Genomic DNA, 21,767 nt, shown 5'->3' with positions numbered 1-21,767 from the left:
AGGCATAATATGCTAGGCTGAGAAGAAGGTGGACCTGTGAGGTGACTGCAAGACTAGTAAGGAGACCCAGCAGGAAGTTTTTGTTTCTTTTAGATACTGCTTTGCAAGCAGATGGTAAAATTTTCACCATCCTTCCTATATTTTTGGCACCCCAAGTTACAATTTTTCTTCTTCCTTGTGAATCATTTTAAACAGTATTTATTTTTGTATGGCATAACTAGAAACTAAAATATATTCTAAAAAAAAGTCTTTATTCTGAACAAAACGATCAAATTAGAATACTTATTTTTCAACAGTGGTAGAGCTTGTAATATATGTTTGTGGAAAGCTGTCTATGATACTTGCACCAGTGTTGAAAAAAGTTATTAGTAACATGTTGCGAGCAAGAGTAATGTCTCTGCCTCAAGGATTTTTCTCGTGGTTTCCTCAGGGGTGTTGTCCCAGAAGTATTCAGGTGGTGACCATCGCTGGTCTGAGTTTCTGTGCAGGGTTATGGGGCACGTTTTCATGAAACTGAGTGGAGCCATGGCTGATAAAGAGGACAATGTTGTCAGGGTCCATCTGTCCTGCACAGAAAAATGTCTCTGGCTCATAAAATGAGAACCCCTCAGGGACCAAATATGAACCGACAGCAGTAACTCTGCTACAAAATAATCCCAATTTGCATCAAATGGCCTTAATTCAGAGTTTCATAGGCTTATCAATAAGTTGCTTCTACTTGGGGTGGGGAGAGTAGAGGGAAAGAAAGCAAGACATGTATTAAGCACCTCCTATGTGTCAGGCACTATGCTAAGCACTTTACGTAAGTTAAGTCATATAATCCCTGCAAGAGCCCTCTAAGGAATATCACTAGTATTTATTATACTTTACAAATGAAGATACTGAGGCTCAAAGAAGTTCAATAACATGATGCCTTTTCCTTCAGATTTAGGTTATATGAGATGAGGTAGGATTGCAAAGGAAAGGAAGGTGGAATTACCCCCCTAGGAAAACTTCCAGGTCTAACTTCATGGGAATTTACTCATCTTATCACGTGGAGTTTATCTCACCCTGCTTCTGTAGGATACCATTTGTGTGTGTACAAATGATAGTTTTTCTTTGGCGAATGGGGGTATGGCTTCTTCATTCATCCCTCTTGCTAAAAGAGGAGACAGTTGGTTTTGGATCCTAAGATGCTATAAGACAATGACAATTTGATGTTGTACATATCTATAAGTACCATTTTTTATGCATGGTTGCGCTCCACTAACATCTTCCGAGTACTGCATGTGATTTGAATAAGAAACGAGAACGTGACCACGCCAAAGCCTCCCTGGCTGGTGAACAGGGATCAGGTCCACAGTGGTGCAGATTCATCCCCCACCCAGGGAGTTCTTGCAGACTCCACACAGATGTTGCTGCATGCATCCCATGTGCCTGTTAGAATGGCTTGTGTTTAAGTCCCTTGAAAGTGGTTTGCTCACTATCCACAGCCTCAAGGAGCCAAGAAAAGGCCATTTGTGTGAAAGGTCCAAGACTGGTCAGCCATCTGACTTTTCTACCACATTAAACTTCCCATTAAATCTCACCATTGGTGATGGCTTGAAGTGTAAAGAGCTATGATGTGTATATTAACCTATGTGCCACATATTTATTTTTAGACTCTCTACAGCATTCATGTCAATGTGGGATTAATGCCTAAACTTTGTAAATATTGTATATTTTGTAAATCAATGAATAAAGGTTTTAAGTGTATCTCACCAGACTCCTCCCTGCAAACGTCCACGTCAATCAATGATTCATGCACCCAGGTTACGTACAAGGCATTGAGCTTAGCACCACAGGGAACTTCCTTCCCGGAGCTCGCTTTCCAGTTGTACAGACAAGAAATACATGCATGAAAAGATACAAGACAATTCACCCATGCCAAATGATTCAAACAGATGGTTTAAGTGCTGCAGAAGGAAAGATTACCAGGCTTTTCAATCAGGTCTACAATTTCCCTAGAGCATTTATTTGTTAAATCAGGAAGTATAAAAATACTATATGTACATGTGTGTGTGTATAAATATACCACACCACTAACTCTTTATTTTTAAATCTTACTCTATTCTTAGAGTGAATTATGTTAACGATGATACACTAGAAAACATTTTCCCTTGATGGTTTCTTCTGCAACAGGAAACAAATGTTGGAAAAGTATACATGTCATTTTTATCTATATAATGAATTTATTATATATTTCTTAGTAAAATAATACACATTGCTAGCAACCTTAAAAACTCCAGTTTGTTTGTGATTCCTGGTTATTCTTTAATGCCCTATATTTTGAAATTTCTAGGGAAATCTTTCCCCCAAAGTTAGAGGTTTTCTATTACGTTCTGGATCAGGGATGTAGTTAGTGTTCCTTAAAAGTGCTGTATTTGTATGAAGATAGCTCTTATCCCTAACCTGCATAAACAGCACTATGTGTTCAACATAAACAGCACTGCAGGTGCACTATGATTTGAGAAAATTTGATTTTGAAAACATGGACTTACATGTTTACCTAATGTGGGGGTTTAAAAAGGATCCTTCACCTTATGAATGCATTTCATATCTTTTTCCTAACACACTGATAAAATTTTATTTACAAACAAAATTAGGGCACACCGGGTATGTAAAAGTCAGACAGATGTGGTGCTTTGGGGGCTACAATATAGTATCTTTTATCTGAAATACTTAAAGAGCGTGCATAAATAGTTTTAGTGAATTTCCTATAACTTACCTACTAAGAGTCAAATACTTGAAAATGCTTTCAGAATCTGTTATTAATCCTCATTGTAACTGGAGGAACTTGGCCTTGGAGATTCAGACGTGTTTCTAAGATTGCACAGCAACTTGGGGCAGGACTAAGACATGACTATGAAGCATCATGACTTAAGCTTGGCGTGCTCTCCACTGGAATCTACTGAAAACAGGTCTATGATTTTTTTAAATTTCTAAAAATTTGTAAAAATTTTTTTAAAATTAAAAAAAAATTTTTTTAAATTTTTTTGAAAATTTATAACATAATTTGGTTTTACAAAACCAATGCAGATTTCCAAAAATGTCTTTCAAATCAAACCTTCATTTTCAGCTGTTTCTCTCTTTACCTAATTTTTAAAATTATGATCTCTCTCATTAGCAATTACTACTGTCTTGCTATTATTACCTTTGGCAAATTTTAAGTCCATTTCAATTGCTGGAATTGGCTGGGGCTGATGAGCAGAGGGGACTCTGTAGCCATATTTTAAACTGGGTAGAGACCTACAATCTAGAAGCTAAGAAATGATTTCTCAAGGGTCTTCTTTTCTATTCTCCTAATAGCAACTCTCATTTTTGTATATGATTTTATTTTCAAAGGTCTTTCATGTACCTTGCTTCAGCTGATCCACATGACCCCATTTACAGCTTGCATAGCTAAAGCTTTGGAGGGGTTTAGGGAGGCCCTATTGGTAGTTTAAACTACAAGGACTTTGATTCCTGATCCAGGACTCTGTTCCATACACATTGGTCACCAGGATGACATGCATGGTGGCCTTGTTCTTCTCTGGCACTTTTACTAAAACACCACTTCTCAGGTCACAGAGTTAGGGTGAATGGAACCTTAAGAAACATCTTGTCGCACTCCTTTGTTTTATGCAGGAGGAAGAAGTACCCCAGAGAACCCAGATCATTTGTCTCTGAGAATGCCACGTTGCTTGCATTAAAGAAAAGATAAAACTCATCAAAATGTCCCTTCTTTGATGTTCAAAGTAATTAAGTCGCAAGTGATGGAAAACAACTTAAAGGCCTCCCCTTGCTTTCCTCTCACTGTGGGGTTGGCAGTGCCATGAGGGCCGTAATGGCAGGGAAAGGCAGAGAACAGAATTTAGAGAGGGCAGGTTTTGCCAAGAAAGTTTAATGGGGACATAGAGTGTTCATTCTAACTTGAGAAGAAAAGTATTCTGGAAAAAACAACATTTTCAGAATCATGGCCTTAAAAAGCAGAATGATTTGTCTAAATTAGAGATTTTCAGTTATTCAGAAATGGTTTTCTCAGGGGTTTATGGTGTGTACATTGTCAGAACTGGCCTCCCCAAACCACATAGTAGCCCTGTGTCTGAAGTTCATAGCAGTGTTTCTGTACTTCAGGCCATCTCACAGAAGTGAGATTATTGGGTCAAGATCTGTCTATTCCCATAGCCCTCAACACATACTGCCAAATTGCTTTGCAAAAGAGCTTTAACAATTTATGTTCCAAACCGCAAGAGATGCTAGTTTTGCAGCATTTGACATTATACCCTTCTTAGTACAAATTTAATATATGAAACTATGTCGGAATTAGGCCAAGACTAGCATTAGGGAAACCTCAGTTTTAACTTTTGTTCTGTCACTAACTAGCTGCGATGCTTTGAGATTGTCCCTTAATTTTTCTTTATCTGAGAATTTGGGGCAGTATTTGTCTACCCTGTTTATTCAGTGGATAGGACCATTGAACAGGGGACCCGGATGACAGGGATTATATCGTCAATGTGGGAAAAGTGGGTCTATAAAGCAACTCTGTCAAGTTTAGGCAAATGAACAAAATGCCACCAGGATGTAGCCATGATGCAAACAGAAGGGCTAAAAATAAGTCACGCCCTCAATAAATCCATTCATCTTTGGGAAGAATTCAAAATAGACTTACTGTGTGGCCCCTGTTCTATCTGCAGAGAAGCCTGGCTGTTTGGGTCACAAGGAGTCTGCACCCAGTGTCCGAGCCCACCCTGTCAGCTTCCGCTCTAGTGTGCACCGGGCTATGGCTACTGGCCCAATGTCACGGCTGTCAGCTGTCTGGGCTTTGCCCCAACCCCAGCCTCTCCCAGCCATAAAATAGGTCTATGAGCAACTGGGGACCTGCATCACACAGTGGCATGTGAAGATGAGTTGTTTGAACAGCAGGATCATGTTTGAGGTGCTTTGCACTGAGGTGCTTTTGGTGAAAGGTGCTGAGTAGACCTCAACGGTGGGGGAGAACATTTCTGGACTCACTCATGACTCAGCCTGGCTCGGCCCTCGCACCTGTCAGCACTGGGCTTATCCCTCCCTTAAAGGCTTTCTCAGCACTCCAAAGGTTGGGCCCATCCCTGAATTTAATATGTTTAATTAATTAATGACCCTGCGTGTGTTTTGCCACTGACCTAAATACAAGTGTACTGTGTAGAGATGCAGTCCCCTTGATGCCAGACAGCCTGAGACCAATGTGAGATGTGTGATCAGACCTCCTAAGAACTCCCTTTCTTCAAAGTCAGAGAATGTAACAAGAACTGAAAGGTCCATCTGGAGTATTTTGGAGAAAAGCACAGCGGTGTGTGTAGGCCAGGCTGGAGTTGAAGACGTTGAGAATGGGCAGAGTAGAGATACTGACTTCAGGTTAGAGGTGAGAAAAGACTTCACAGGGAAAATGATGTTTAATCGGAGACATGAAAAAGGAGAAGGTGTTAGGCTAGTGAAGAGTTTGTAGGACAGGCGTCAGAAGGTCATTCCTAAATTTTAGGAAAGCTATGAGGTCAGTCTTGGGCGAAGTTGGTAATTAGCTGTTGGTAAGTGTAACTTGAAAGTTGGGTGCCAGTGGAGCAGTCCATGATTTATTTTTCTAGATTGGCCTTCACTAAGGCTGCTTCTGTGATGATTATTATTCACCTCTGGTGGTTGTTCAGCCCTGTGTGTCTGCTAGCCAATGGTTACCCATCAGAATCACCTGTGGTAGGGGAGTTTAAAATCTGCCTGACGTTTTAAAGCCCCTCAGACCAACTCTACTAGCCGGTTCATAGCCACCTTCATTTTAAAGAAGGCTCTTGGGACAGCAGGAGCCTCTCTGTGTACTCACCTCAGGAACTCTGGGGTACCAAGGCCACCTGCTAGGAATCTGATTTTTCACAAGGGTCCCAGATCCCCTGTTCAATGGTCCTATCCACTGAATAAACAGGGTAGACAAATACTGCCCCAAATTCTCAGATAAAGAAAAATTAAGGGACAATCTCAAAGCATCGCAGCTAGTTAGTGACAGAACAAAAGTTAAAACTGAGGTTTCCCTAATGCTAGTCTTGGCCTAATTCTGACATAGTTTCATATATTAAATTTGTACTAAGAAGGGTATAATGTCAAATGCTGCAAAACTAGCATCTCTTGCTGTTTGGAACATAAATTGTTAAAGCTCTTTTGCAAAGCAATTTGGCAGTATGTGTTGAGGGCTATGGGAATAGACAGATCTTGACCCAATAATCTCACTTCTGTGAGATGGCCTGAAGTACAGAAACACTGCTATGAACAAATTTGTTGCTTGCAGCATTATTTGTAATTCTAAAAAGAAAAAGAAAAAAAATTCAGGACAACCTAAATGTGCAAAAGTAGGGAAATCGTTAAGTCAATAATGGCACATCCACTTAGCATAGTATCAAAAATGATTGCTCTAAAGACAGTTTCAATGTCAAGTGAAAATAGCAGTGCTAAAGTCATATGTTCAATGTGTCACACCATCTAGGAAGCAAATACGTACATTAAAAAATACTTGGAGAAAATAAACCAAAATATCTTCGTTGTTTATGTTATGGTGATAACTTTTTATTTTCTTTTTTTAAAGAAATATTTTCCAATTTTTATGCAACGTGGTTATATTACTTTTGTAATGAAAAACATAAATATAATAAATGGTTAAGACTCGATATGGTAAGTTAATGGTTGTTATTACTTTGGAGGTTCCTCATAAGTGCAGTTGTTAACCCAGGGCAGGGCTCAGGCCCTTGGAGCCTGAGCCTCAGTTCTGGCTGCTTGTTGCAGTCCCTGTGGAGCTGTAAAATCTACCAGTGCCAGGATCCTACCCCCAGAGATTTGAGCTGTACTGATCTTGGGTGAGAAGATCTGGAGATCAAGATTTTTAAAAATTCTCTTTAAAAAAAACTATTCATTTTAAGACAATTCCAAACTTACAAAAATTTTTTTTTTTTTTTTTTTTGAGACAGAGTCTCTCTTTGTTGCCTGGGTTAGAGTGCTGTGGCGTCAAGCTCACAGCAACCTCAAACTCTTGGGCTTAAGCAGTCCTTCTGCCTCAGCCTCCTGAGTAGCTGGGACCACAGGCATGAGCCACCATGCCTGGCTAATTTTTTTCTATATATATAATTTTAGCTGTCCAGATAATTTCTTTCTATTTTTAGTAGAGACAGGGTCTCACTCTTCCTCAGAGCTGGGCTTGAACTCCTGACCTCGAGCAATCCTCCTGCCTCGGCCTCCCAGAGTGCTAGGATTACAGGCGTGAGCCACCTCGCCCAGCCCAAACTTACAAAAATTTTAAGCAGACAGTTTTTAAATTTTGCTACATTTGATTTATCAAATGATTATTTTCTGAATAATTTTAAGGAAGGTTATAAACACTATGCCTTTTTACCCCTTAATACTTTAGCATTTCCTAAAAACAAAGATATATTCTAACATAAGCAGAGTGCAGTTATCAAGACCAAGAAATTTGACATTCACACAATAACCTATAGTCCGTACTCTAATTCTAAAATGAACATTTGCCAAAGAAAGTAGTTACTGTGGAGGAACTGGCTGTTTTCCCATTGTCACTCTGGCTACAAAAGCCAAGAGCTACAAAGCAGCAGGAACCAGACATTACCAGGAGCCAGCCCTGTCCTTTCTCATCTGTTTGTTCAGCCTCCCTTCAGTTCTCTGTGGGCCCAAACATCCTTCCCGTCCATCCCGTCTCATTCCAATAAAGTCCTGTGTTAGTGGTCGGTTTCTGTTGCTTGCCACCTAAGGACCCCGCTGGTTCAGAGTAGTTGAGCTAGTCTACGGTCATACCACCCTTAATGTGCCTGATGTCGTCTGGCCTTGGAAGCTAAGCAGGGTCAGGCCTGGTTAGTACTTGGATGGGACAGTAGTTAAGCTGGAACTGTTCCTAGAATACTCAGGTCCTTTATGAGTATATTTAGGCCTTTATGGGCTATTCTAGGACAGTCCCCTTCTCCTTTTTAGGATACAAAATGCTCCAGGATACAGAAACTAGTGGAAGAGAAATGTTATTCATGTCCACAGGAGATCGGACCACATCTGACTGGGGCTCAAAAGATCAAATCTTGGCTTAGGAAAAATCCTGGCAAGCTTTTTCTTAAGCAGAAAGCACTGCCAAAAGCCACTTCTCCCTAGACCTGAAGAAGGCGTGGCAGGGGACCTTTTGCAGATGTGGGACTTCAAAGGTGACTGCTTCAGTTTCCTGTGTCTGGAGAGCTCCCTGGATGGGAGCCCAGTGGATGTTGTCAAGACTGGGCCTGCCACAGACACCCCCTCAGGTCTGAGTCAGAGGGAGACTGGTGTCTGTGGGCCCAGGGGACCCACCAGCCTCAGCAGGGGACAGGGAGGGAGGGTACTGGGAGCTCACTTTGTCTGGCATTCCGGTATTGGGGCATTCAGGTGCAAGGCTCCTGCCTGCTCCGTGATAGGGGAAACTTTGACCAGGGAACTTCTGTCTGGGCATGTCTGCTTAGCTTCAGGAGTCGTGGGGCTGCATATTTCCCTGGAGGAAGAAAGATGCTGAAAAATGCATTTTCTGCCTCTCTGTTTCTCCCTCTCCAATCTCTGTTGCTTGAATATGTGGGACTGTGCTAAGAAGGAAGGGAGGTTTTAATGTTCCCAGTGAATACTAAAGCATTAGAAAGTCATTCTCCATTCTCTCTCTCTTCTTCCTTTTTTTAAAAGTTTGTGATCCATTGGTCAAGAATGATTCAGAAGACTAAATGGGAAGAAGGCTTAGAATCAAACTCTCACTGTAAACAGAATGCACTTCAGGAGATAAACATACGCTAATTGCAGTTAGTTATAAGATTTTAAGTATAAAAAGATTTTAAATATTCTTACCACAGAAAATATGTAAGGTGGTGGATACAGTAATTAGCTTGATTTAATCATCTGCAATGCAAATATACCAAACATTACATTGCACCCCATAAATATATCCAATTATTGTCAATTAAAAATATAATTAAATTTAAAAATTTTTTGAAGTGTACTTTTTTCTCAAATGTTATTAAATGAAGTGGTACATCTTACAATCAGTGTGATAAGTGCAGAAAATACAGTGTATATGGCAGTGAAAAGGGAGAATCCTGAAACTGAATGAGCACCAGCTTTGGATCAATTGGCTCAGACTTGAGTCATAGCTCAGCCACCAAAAAGCTAAGTCACTCCAGTCAAATTTCTTCACATTGTGTTGAGGCTCAAAAGAGATCATGGAAAGCTCCTAGCACCAGACCTAGCCCACAGTGAACTCACGACAGGTGTTACTAGATTTGTGCATGGGTTGCTCTGTCTCCTAGCCATACTCTTGAGAACAGGGAACATCATCTTTGGACTTTCAGCCTCTAGCACGTATCTGCAAGTAGTAACTGCTTATTAAATTTTCATTGACTTGAACAGGATAAACCTATAGTAAGTGTCATCTGATCTGGGTTTGAAGTTCATGAGGCTGTTTGACATTTTAAAAAGTAGAGAAATGGATTAGTATGGAAGGGGACTCAACCTGACTCTTTCAGTGTGGACTGATTATCTCTAACCTGTACCTTATTGCAAAATAAGCGACCTAAGTGTCGATGCTGGAGGACTGACTACAGCTTGGAGATAAGGCTGGGGTATATTTAATGTTACCCAAGAATTGTCCTGACACCAGAGTTTCTGCCCAATGGGAAATCCATTTCAGACCAGACACCAAGCAGAGATTGAAATGCCTTTCATGGGAACAGAGAGGACAAAGCTTGGATCTTATGGAAAGATCACAATGGCAGAGAAAAACGAGACACAAATACAGAATCTTCATAGATCCAGAGCTACCTCATGTTCTGTGCACATCAGCCCTGCAGAACACGGTGAATGGGGGAAAGCCTTCCTTAGAAATCAATGGGTCAAGGCTTTCAGGTGGTTCTTTGAACAAGTGAATAAGTAAAAATTAAAAATGGGAGCCTGAATCAAGAAATGGACCTTCTAGTTCAAGCCAATCCTAGTGGAACCAGAACAAGAAAGAATAAGGAGAAGCACATCTAACTCAAAACAATTACAATGAGCAAATGAGTAATTTAGGCGAAAAAGCTCATAGACTACAAAAAGGTACTGCATTTTTGGCATTTTTATTTCCCTACATCCCTCTAAGGATTTCTTTAGTACTGCTCGTGCCCAGGCCAACCATGGCAAAAAAGCAAAACTAGGAAACTCAACAATCTAGCAAAACCTAGTTCTCAGTCTCATTCTTGTTCTGGCCTTGGGACATTTGATATCCAGCCACAGTGATTTGACTGAGCATGTTGAGTGTCTAGTAGCAGATCTATAGAAAAGGGTCCTACCAACTGAGCCCTCACTGAACCCCTTCAGCACAAACCAAAAGGACTCATAGCACAAGTTATTATAGCTAAAGGCCAAGGAGGGATGAAATGTTTGCCCCTTAGGCTGGGGAAGAGGAGGACATTCCTCATGCTCCTGAGGAGAGAAAAATGTTCACAATTCTATAATAAAATGGTGCACTGGTAGACTAAAGGAAAGCAACAGTTTTCACTCAGCACAAAACTAAATGGAATAATTCATCTGAAAAAGCACTAAATGGGATCCCAATTACTATTTTTGTGTTAGTTTAACACATTTGCTGAAGTTAAAGGAGTCCAGTTAGACCAAGACTGGAGTTGGAAGGGAATTGTGGTCAGGTGTTTGGAGGACGGCGCTTTGGGTGCTCTGTGAACGCTCATCACTGTGTTGCGTTGTTGATGCTACACCACGTGCTTCCCGCTCTACCTGTGGGTCCTTTAGGAATCAGAAACGTTCAATTAAGCTGTCAGCATTATGTATATGGAACGCTCGCTTTGCACATCAGGAAACCCGCTCTGTTCATCTGATGCTTGGTGAGTGGCTCTGGATCCTGCCAGAGCCCAGCAGCTTGTTCTGTATTAATGACATGGCCAGTCTTAGGGGTGTAGCTTCCATATTTACATACACTTTACCTTTTCAAAGCACCTTAAGATAATTTCATTCCCCCAATAACCCTGTTAGAAAGGTCAACTCAATAACATCAGCCCCGTTTGAAAGATAGAAATATTCATGCACTGGGAGTGTCAGCAGGAAGCACACGATGGAGTCAGGTTTTGTCAGCAAAGACACTAGGGCCTTAAAGGAACCACCGGATCCCTCAAGACCTCAGGGTGACCATGTGATGAAGAAGTAGAAATTGATCAATGGTTTCAAAACTTTTCTGGCTGCCAATACTTTAAAATGTGACTCATATAGAAATATAACTGGAATATGTTTCACAAAAATGTATGGACCTTGGCAATGTTCATTATTGTAATATGCTCTAATATCATCTCTGTTCCACTTTACTATTTTTTAAAAAACCTTAATTTTGACCCATTGATTTCATGACCCCCTAATGGGTTGCAAGTCATAATCTGAAAAGCAGTGGAACTGTGTGATCGCTAACGACCCTTCTGGTATTTACTTCCAATTATATACCTGAAAGCAAGAAATCAAGACTCAATACCTGCCCTAGAGACCACGCCCCCTCACTGCTCAGGTGTTGTGATAGGGTAAGGGTTTCTGCCTAAATGATGAGTTCCATATTCACTCTTACATTAATTCAATATGGTGTAGTCTTGTAATCTTTCTGCAATTTTTTTCTGTCACTTTTTGATGTGTTGATTAATTTACCGCACAAATCTTTTGGTTTGGGAAGACAAATTTGAGTTTGAATCCAAGCTTCACCAGTTAAACACCCTCCCTAATCTCGTCTCCTTGCTTGTAAAATGGGGATAAATGAGTTTGTCGTGAGGATCAGCCATAAGCGATGTAAGCCCATAATACAGTGCGGGCGTGTGGGGACAATCAAACCATTGGTACTTTCCTGATGGGTGTGCTGGGCATTGTGCTGGCACTGGTGTGACAAGGACCACAACCTGGAGCACATCCTTGAAGGGCTCCAATGCTTCTCATGTTCACTCTCTTTCTCTTTTTGTTTTGTAAACTGCTCTTGAATTTGAACAATACATCACAAACATTTTTCTGTCAGCCAGGAGAGTTGTAGGAGATAACTTTGATGGTTGGTTAGTATTACATTTTATGATTGTACCATAATTTATTTCACCATTTCCCCCTCCTTGTTTTTAGGTGTTTCTAGTTCTTTACTTTGAGGAATGTTTATATAAAGGTAATGCATCAGTATTGAAATATAAAGTAGCTCAGCGGAGAAGTTTTAATCAGAAAAGTAAAATCTTCCTTTCTACTCCCACTTCTTCCCATTCTGCAGCAGTGAGTACTATTAATAATTCCTTGAGTATGCTCTTATATATTTTATAGAGCATAAATCAATTTTCAATACTTTAATATAATTATGTGATGGGCTCATATATAAAATATAGAAAACAAAGGTCTGTAATAAACCTTTTAAAATTATTACATTTGTGACATCTTTTGTTGTCAGAACATGTAAATCCACGCATCCTCTAAGTGGCTGTATGTATTCCATTGTATGGATGGACCATGATTTATTTAACCCATCCCCTCCTGGTCCAAATTCAGCATATCCTAAACGTTCTGTCTAGACTTTGCTACCACAAACAATTATGCAATGAACACCTGTGACCCTCTTAAGATAACTCTAGGAAACTCATAGACATGGGATGGTTTGATGTATTTCAAGTTTTGATTTATGTTGCCAAGTTACTCTCCAGAAACGTGAGCCGATTTAGGCTTATATCCACAGTGTATGAGAGTGTCTATATATGCACATCCTTTCTAAACTTGGTATTCTATCAATATTTTACCTTTGAAATCTCTATTTTTCTCATTTGGAAATATTAACAAAAATGTTTACTTTAATGCAGTGTAGGAAAATAGCAGATGTGTGGAAAAAAGAGGGGTTAATGACCTTGCCCATCCTGCAATTATTTGAGAGAAAAGCTGCTCATGGGACAGGTCATTTTACCTTCCAGGAGGGATTCAACACTGGCTATTGGCTGTAGGTGCACTTTTTATCTGGAGGCTGGAGGCACTCACCATGTGTCAGATCATGAATCAAATGGCATACAACAAGCACGGATACCATTTCTCAGCTCTGCCAAACACAGCCGCTTCGACACTGATGTGACCGATTTTACCTCCTCCCCTTTATTCCACCGATGGTGAGGTGGCTGCAACATCTCGCCTTTTGCTGCTTAGAACTTGGCTCATGAAGAAAAGACTCTGGGATCACAATGGAAATCAACACTCCTGCCTTCTGCAGAACAGATGCTGAAATTCTCTTGAGTAGTTTCCAGATTGTCCTCTTTGGGAACATGGATTGACTCACTTGCCCTCTTCTGGCAAAAGGAAATCCCCCTCTCCTCCCCACCCTACCCCCCATCCCCTGCAAGCATGCAACTCTATATTCTGGATATATATTTTTTAATCTACAAAGTAGGAATATCATGTTAGGTACAATTGATATTAGTTTAAATATAACAAAGCAACTGTCGCATAAGAGGAAATACCCATTTGCAAAGCCCAAGTATCACTAATAATAGTAATAATAAAAATAAAGTGGCAAACTGGTTCAAGAAAACTACAGCAGACTCAAATGACCAAGTGATATGTACAGAAGCAGGAAGACCCATATTACTGAAAAGTGGCAATGGACCTTAGAAATAATTAAACCAAACGGTTCATTTTACGGATGAGGACATGGATACACAGAGAGGTTATGTGACTTATCCCAGACCACACAGTATGTTGGAGGCACTGTCGTGACCTATGATAACAGCAAATAAGAGCAGCGTACTGAGTTCTCAAGAGCATATACATGTTTGGTATTGAAAAATAATTATTTTATACACAGAATGTTCCTATGTGTGGTGAATAAAATGATGTATTGATACCATTAATATCAAATGGATACAAAATCCAGCTTATTGTACATTTCCAGTGTTTATAAAGCATTTTTATCACCTTTCCTAGTTAGGTTTCTGTTGCTTCCAGAACAACACCCTTGCCGAGCTCCATGTTTCCATGAAACTCTGTTTTTTCCCCCTCTGTAACTATGAAACTCTTGTCTTGTTCCTCCTGTAAAACAGGATGAGCACAGGTAGGCTCTGGGCTACACGCACATGCAAGAAATATTTGATGAAAGGCCTTCCGTCTTCCTGGAGAAGCTGCTATTGTCACGAAAGGCAAAATCAATAAGAAAAAAAATAACTTTAATTTGGGAAATTCTAGTACATCCAACCAGTGATACAGAAAAATAGGAAACAATCTGCTGTACTCAAACAACAAAGGTCACTTGCAACCAGGTGAGAAATTTGTTAAAATTCTCCCTGGGCAGTCAGGTAGAGCACTGGAGCTTGTTCCGGACTCAGAAAATTCTGGATCTTTGAAATTCAAAAAAAAAAAGATCCAAAAGGCTTCTTGTCAGATTGTGTACCAGAAACAGAATAGTTGCTATTAATACAAGTGGGCTTGCAGAAGAAAAGAGATCAACCTATGGCAATATTCCCTCTCACTTCTACAGAGCGCCTGGTTGGTGGAGAAGCAGCCCGGTTGCCTACTATGTGGGCATAGTTTTTATTTACTATTTTTGTTGAACTCACTATTTATCATCTTTTAGGTTATGTCATGGTAGCCAACAACCCTAAAGTCTTAGTAGCTTCAAAAAGAAGGGGTTGTTGTTGTTTTCCCTCCCTGCTCGCACTGTGTGTTAGCTGTGAGTTGGTTTCATAGGTCTTCTTCACTCTGGAATTCAGGCTACAACCTCTTTCTGGAACATGCCGTTTTCTTGGTAGAGGGCAAGGAGAGCAAGATCGCTGTAGGAAAGCTACAATGCCTCTTAAATCTTTCTGCCAGGAACTGTACGCATTCACTTGTGCTGACATTTCCTTGGTCAAAGCAAGTTACTAGGCCTAGCTGCTATCAGTAGGACAGGACAGGGCAGTACATCCCTCCTCCAACAAGGGCTCCCCAAGTCACACGACAGGGGCAAGTGGAGTTTGTGAAGGGGCAGTGAACACTCAGAAACAACTGCACAACTCATTACTCAGACCCAGCTGTATGTTTGAGTCCCAGAAACATTATGCTCCTCAAAAATCAGAGCAGGGGGCTAGGCATGGTGGATCCTTTTGTATCCTAGCACTGTAGGAGGCTGAGGTGGGAGGAGTGCTTGAGGCCAGGAGTTTGAGGCCAGCCTGGGCAACATAGCAAGACCCTGTCTCTAAAAAAAAAATTAAAAAATTAGCTGGGTATGGTGGCACACACCTGCTACTTGGGAGGCTGAGGTGGGAGGATCACTTGAGCCCAGGAGTTGGAAGTTACAGCGAGCTATGATCGTACCACTGCACTCTAGCCTAGGTGACAGAGCGAGACTCTGTCTCAAAAAAAACAATCAGAGTGAGGTTCCTACCTTTTGGCATGTTCCAACCAGTAGCTCTCAAGCCAGGGTGCATCAATATTAAGTTATGATTTTAAAATGAGGGAGGGGTTAAGGTCAAGCTTAATGGGGGGTGTGGTTTCACTTTTTGTAGCCCCTATCACCTCCCCTCCCCACATATTTTCCCCATTACTGCAATAGGTAGGTTTGATGTGGTTCCAACATTTTCTGAAATGGGACAAGATGGCAACAATAGGAAAATGTCCATAGGATGTTTCCTAGAGGGCTGAGGCTTGGCTTTTTTCACATGGAAAATTTGTTAAATGGAGGATTTTGAGTGGAAGCTATAAAAGAAAATCTAATTTTGAACGATTTCTGAGCCAATTTTCCTACTTATGTGTTTAGCTAAAACAAGAAGGAAAAGAAAGCCTGAAGATCAGCTGCTTTTTAAGAATGAAATGTCTACTTTTTTTTTTCCATGAAAATCGGTTTTCAATGTTAATGATTCTGCAATGCAAATCCAGCTCCAGCAAAGGGTTTTCCGTAGATGCTTTGCCCCGAGTATTTCCTGCTATATTCAGAGGGCACTTGTTCCGCACTCTGCTGGCACAGGTCCCCTCTGCAGTATCCTGTGTGGGTCAAGAATCTACAAAATTCAGCAAAAATGCAGGAGATATGTACTCAGGGCCGGGAACCGTGCCAGCTGCAGCTATAACGATGAATTCCACACAGCCCCTCCCCTAAGGAGCAGCAATCTCAGAGAGAAGACAAGCAAGTAAACAAGGAATTACACTAGCGTGAGAAATGCCGCAAGGTTGAGGTACACACAGAGAACTTTTCAGGTACAAAGGAGGGAAGTATAACTCACTCTTACAAAATAGGAAAGGCTTCCCAGAGAGAATGATGTATAAACTGAGAAATGAAGGATGAGGCGGAGCCAGCCAGGTGATAGGGAGGAGAGGAAATCCATTCTGGGGCTCAGACTGCAGTCCCCTAAGCAGGAGGCAACGGCATTCTCCCTCTGCAGTGCCCCTGACCACTGAGCTTTCCTCAATGATCATTCCCAGCCTGGTCACAGTCTTTAAAAAGACTCCAGTTTCTGTGATTTCTCAAAATATTTATAAACTGTTATAATTTATTTTGAAAAAAATAACTTGAACAGAAAGTTAAAAAACGGATAACCACCAATGTCCCTACCACCTAGAATTAACAAATATTAATATTATTTCATATTTTATTTAATCATTGAAGAAATAAACAATTACCAATAGAGTTGAAGTTCCCTATCAATCTTTCCCTGGTCACATTTCTCTTTGTTCTTCTCTCCTGAGGGTTGTTATCATGAATTTTTGGGATTCTGGTCCTTGTTTTTATATGTTTACTAAATATATATTAATAAATAACATTATTCTATGTATGTAGATTTAATGTAAATGATGTACTGTAAATAATCTTTTGCAAAACGAATGTTTCTCAACATTATATTTTCAAGATGTACATATATTCTAATGAGATCCATAATATAAATATATGAGACTTAATTTGGCTACACTACTGCTATGAACATATGGGTTCTTAGCAATCTTTTTGCTCTTTCTAGGAGAACTGCAATAAAAGTCTTTGGATGAAGTTATTTATGTATTAATATTTACTTATATTTACACATTTAAATGGGGTATTACCTCAAAATGCAATTACCAGGTCATTGAGAATACACATTTTACATTTTGCTAGACATTAATGTCTCCTAATAAATTATTAGTTCCTATTTATTTTCTTCTTGAAGTCTTGGTGAGAATGTTCCCTTTCTCTTGATCTTCAGTGATTCTTTGAGGTCCAATGTTAATTTATTTTAATTCACAAACTCTCCAGTGAGGGAAGATCTATGGAAAAAAATACTCTTTGTGGAATGATTGGTTACATCACTCCTCACCTACCTCTTTCCTTCATGTCTCATATCTTCAGATCCAACACTCTCTTCCCTCCACACTCTCAATAGGTGATTTCACTTCTAATTTCATGGAAAAAATGAAAATCAGAAGAAAACAACCTGATAAATGACCTCCAGATTCACCTGGTTACTGTTTGTATACTCCACCTGCCTTCGCTCCGGTTGCAAAGGGGGCGTGTCCTTGCTGGTATTTGAGGAGCATCCCATCTCGTTTGAATCCCATCTCATTTCACCTCTTCAAGTCCGTCATTCCTCCAATTTCTCCCCGTCTCCTATATCAGGGATCAGCACACTTTTTCTGTGCAGGGCCAGATCATAAGTATTTTAGGCTTTGTGAGCCTCGTGCTATCTGTCGCCGTGTTCCAATAAACCTTTATCTTAAAAGATAGGCAGAAGTCTGGATTTGGCTTGCAACAGTAGTTTGTCCATCCTTGTCCTATATTGTCAACAATTTCTACAGCTCTGCTAGATTTATCCCCATCAGTACACAAGTATGCTGTAACATCACCCACCGTAGCAAATGCTCTTCCAACTATGAAGCATATCGTCATATCTCATTTGAGTTCAAATGAACGGAGAGTCTGTGGTAAAATGGAAAGTGCATTGTGATGGAAATGAGGATAACTGGTCTTCCCTTTACTTCTGATGCAAAAAAAAAAAAAAAAGAAAAGAAAAAATATGGGCCTAGACACGTGCCCCATTCTAGCTGCTGCCCCACTTCTCTCCTCCCCTCTACAATAAAATTTCCTAAAAGGGTTATTTATACTTGCTGTCCCCACCCTCCCTCCTCCCTTTCTCTCTTGAACTCACTTCTCTACCAGTATTTGGTCCATCCTTACTTGAAATCAGTCCTTCCAAGGTCAGGAGCCTCCATCTTGCCAACTTCAAAGGCCAATTGCCAGTCTTCATCTTAATCTCTTGACAGCCTTTGGAGCTCTGTCTTCACATGTCTTCCTCTTCTGGGATCCTTTTCTCTCTCGTTGCCTCTTCTGGTTTCTCACCCTTATTAAATGTGAAAGAGCCTCAGGCTCAGGCCTTGGCTGTCTTCTTTTCTAGATCTACCTTCATTCTCCAGATGATCTCATCCAGGCTTTAAATTCCAGCTCTACACAGATGACCCCTAGATTCATACCTCCTGTTCACATCTCTCCCCTGAGCTACACACACACCTTAGATTGGATGCCTAAAGCACAGCTCAGATTAAACATATCCAAAACAGAATCTAGACATCTACCTTCTCAACTGTTTTCTTCACTGGATTTTCTCACCTCAAAAAATGGCACTGGCACTCCCTTACCTGCACTCGTCTGGAATCAAGCAATCACCTTTAATACTTCTCTGTCTCTCACATACCACATTTGATTCATCAGCAAATCTTATCACCTCTGCCTTGCCTTATGCCCTGAATACGATCACTTCTAACCATTTGCATAGCTACTACCCTCATTTGTGGGGCACCCACACTTCCAGGCTGGATGTGTGCAGTAGCTGCCTAATGGGTTTGCCTTTCCCACTTTTCTTCTCTTTCCATAAATTCTCCACGTGGTAGCTGCAATGCTCTTTAAATGACATAAACCTGATGATGTCATTCCCATTTTTAAAACCCTCCAAATCACACTTGGAATGAAGCCCAAACCCCCCACTCCCTGTTCCCTGGCAACCTGTCTTCTCTCTTCTCCTGCCACATCTCCACCTCACCCAGGCTCTGTATTCATTTCTGCCTCCACTTTTTGGATTTTCTTGGCTCTCCCTGACCTTCTCACTGGCCTCCTACTTTCCTTCTTTCAAATCTTTCATCATTTGTTGCCTCCTCAGCCTTTCTAGACCCCATCTTCATGTCCTCATTCAAACTTAATTTTCTTTTGGATATAGGCATTTATGGATATAAATTTTCCTCTCAGGACTGCTTTAGCTGTGTCCCACAGATTTTGATAACTTGTGTCTCCTTTATCATTTAGTTCAAAGAATCATTTGATTTCCAGCTTAATTTCCTCCTTAACCTGATAATCATTCAGCAGAAGATTGTTTAGTTTCCATGTCTTTGTGTAGAGATGAGAGTTTCTGTTGGATTTGAGTTTGAATTTTATTCCACTGTGGTACAATTTCTACTTTTTTAAAATTTGTTGAGACATGTTTTGTGGCCTAGGATATGGTCAATCTTAGAGAATGTCCCATGAGCTGATGAGAAAAATATATATTCAGTGGTTTTTGGGTACGATGTTCTGTAACTATTAGTCAGGCCCATTTGTTCTAAAGTTGTGTTTAAGTCCATTGTTCTTTGTTTGTTTTCTGTTTGGAGGATCTGTTCTGTTCTGTCAGAGGTGTGTTGAAGTCCCCAGCTATTATGGTACTGCTGTTTATCATTTTGGTTAGATCAAGCACACAAATCAACAATCTAATGAATTGTCTCAAAGAACTGGAAAAGGATGAGCCAACCAACCCTAAACCCAGCAGAAGAAAAGAAATAACAAAAATCAGAGCAGAACTAAAAGAAATCTATAATTAAAAAACTATATGGAAGATTAGTAAAACAAAAAGTTGGTTCTTTGAAAAAATAAGCAAAATTGACATGCCTCTTGCTAGATTAGTGAGAAGCAGAAAAGAAAGGACTCTAATAAGCTCAATCAGGAGTGAAAAAGGAAATATTACAACTGATAGCAGGGAATACAAAATATCATCTATGAATACTATAAAAACCTCTATTCACACAAGCTTAAAGATGTGCAGGAAATTGAGAAATTCTTAGAAACACACAGCCTCCCTAGGCTCAGTCAGGAAGAAATTAAATTCCTGAACAGACCAATATCAAGTACCAAAATTGAAGCAGAAATAAAAAACCTTCCTAAAAAAAGAAAGTCCTGGACCAGATGGTTTCACATCTGAATTTTATCAGACCTACAAAGAAGAACTGGTGCCTATCCTGCAGAAATTATTCCACAACATTGAGAAGGAAAGAATTCTTCCCAGCACATTTTATGAAGCCAACATCACCCTGATACCAAAACCAGGAAAGGATGGATCAAGAAAAGAAAACTACAGACCAATATCCCTCATGAATATAGATGCAAAAATTCTCAAAAAAAATCTTAGCAAATCGAATCTAGGTGTTTATCAAAAAAGTAATCCATCATGACCCAGTGGGATTCATCCCAGAGATTCAGGGATGGTTCAACACATGCAAATCTATAAAAGTAATTCACCACATAAATAGAAGTAAAAACAAAGACCACATGATCCTCTCAATAGATGCAGAAAAAACATTTGACAAAATTCAGCACCCTTTTATGATAAGAATGTTTAACAAAATAGGCATAGATAGGACTTACCTAAAAATGATAAAAGCCACATATGACAAACCAATAACCAACATCATACTGAATGGGGGAAAAATTGAAAACATTTCCGCTTAAAACTGGAACCAGACAAAGTTGTCCTGTATCCCCACTTCTATTCAACATAGTGCTGGAAGTCCTAGCCAGAGCAATCAGACAAGAGAAGGAAATTAAGGACATCCAAATAGGGGCAAAAGAAGTCAAACTATCGCTCTTTGCTGACAATATGATCTTATATTTAGAAAATCCCAAAGATTCTGCCACGAGAGCACTGGAATTGATAAACAAATTCAGCAAAGTCTTAGGTTACAAAATCGATGTACACAAATCAGTACCATTCCTATACGCCGATAACAGTCAAACTGAGAACCAGATCAAAGACTCAATACCCTTCACAATAGCAAAACAGAAAATAAAATACCTGGGAATATATTTAACTAAGGAGGTGAAAGACCTCTATAGGGAGAACTATGAAACACTGAGGAAGGAAATAGCAGAGGACGTAAACACGTGGAAAACCATACCATGCTCATGCTTCGGCAGAATCAACATTAATGTCTATACTACCCAAAGTGATCTACAGATTCAATGCAATCCCTATTAAAATACCAACATCATATTTTGCAGATCTAGAAAAAATAATTCTGCACTTCATGTGGAACCAGAGAAGACCCTATATAGTGAAAGCAATCTTAGGCAAAAAGAACAAATTGGGAGGCATCAATTTACCAGACTTCAGGCTATATTACAAAGCTATAGTGACTAAAACAGCGTGGTACTGGCACAAGAACAGAGACATAGAGCAATGGAACAGAACTGAGAACCTAGATATAAAACTACCCTCATATAGCCATCTAATCTTTGACAAAGCAGACAAAAACATACACTGGGGAAAAGAATCCTTATTCAATAAGTGGTGCTGGGAAAATTGGATAGCCAGATGTAGAAGACTGAAACAGGATCCGTACCTCTCTCCTCTCACAAAAATTAACTCTCGGTGGATAACAGACTTAAACCTAAGGCATGAAACTATAAGAATTCTAGAAGAAAATGTTGGAAAAACTCTTAGAGACATTGGTCTAGGCAAAGAATTTATGAAGAA

Source organism: Lemur catta, chromosome 8 (assembly GCF_020740605.2).
Source record: "Lemur catta isolate mLemCat1 chromosome 8, mLemCat1.pri, whole genome shotgun sequence".
In the NCBI taxonomy this organism is placed as follows: Eukaryota; Metazoa; Chordata; class Mammalia; order Primates; family Lemuridae; genus Lemur; species Lemur catta.
Note: the sequence above shows the minus strand (reverse complement) of the source record.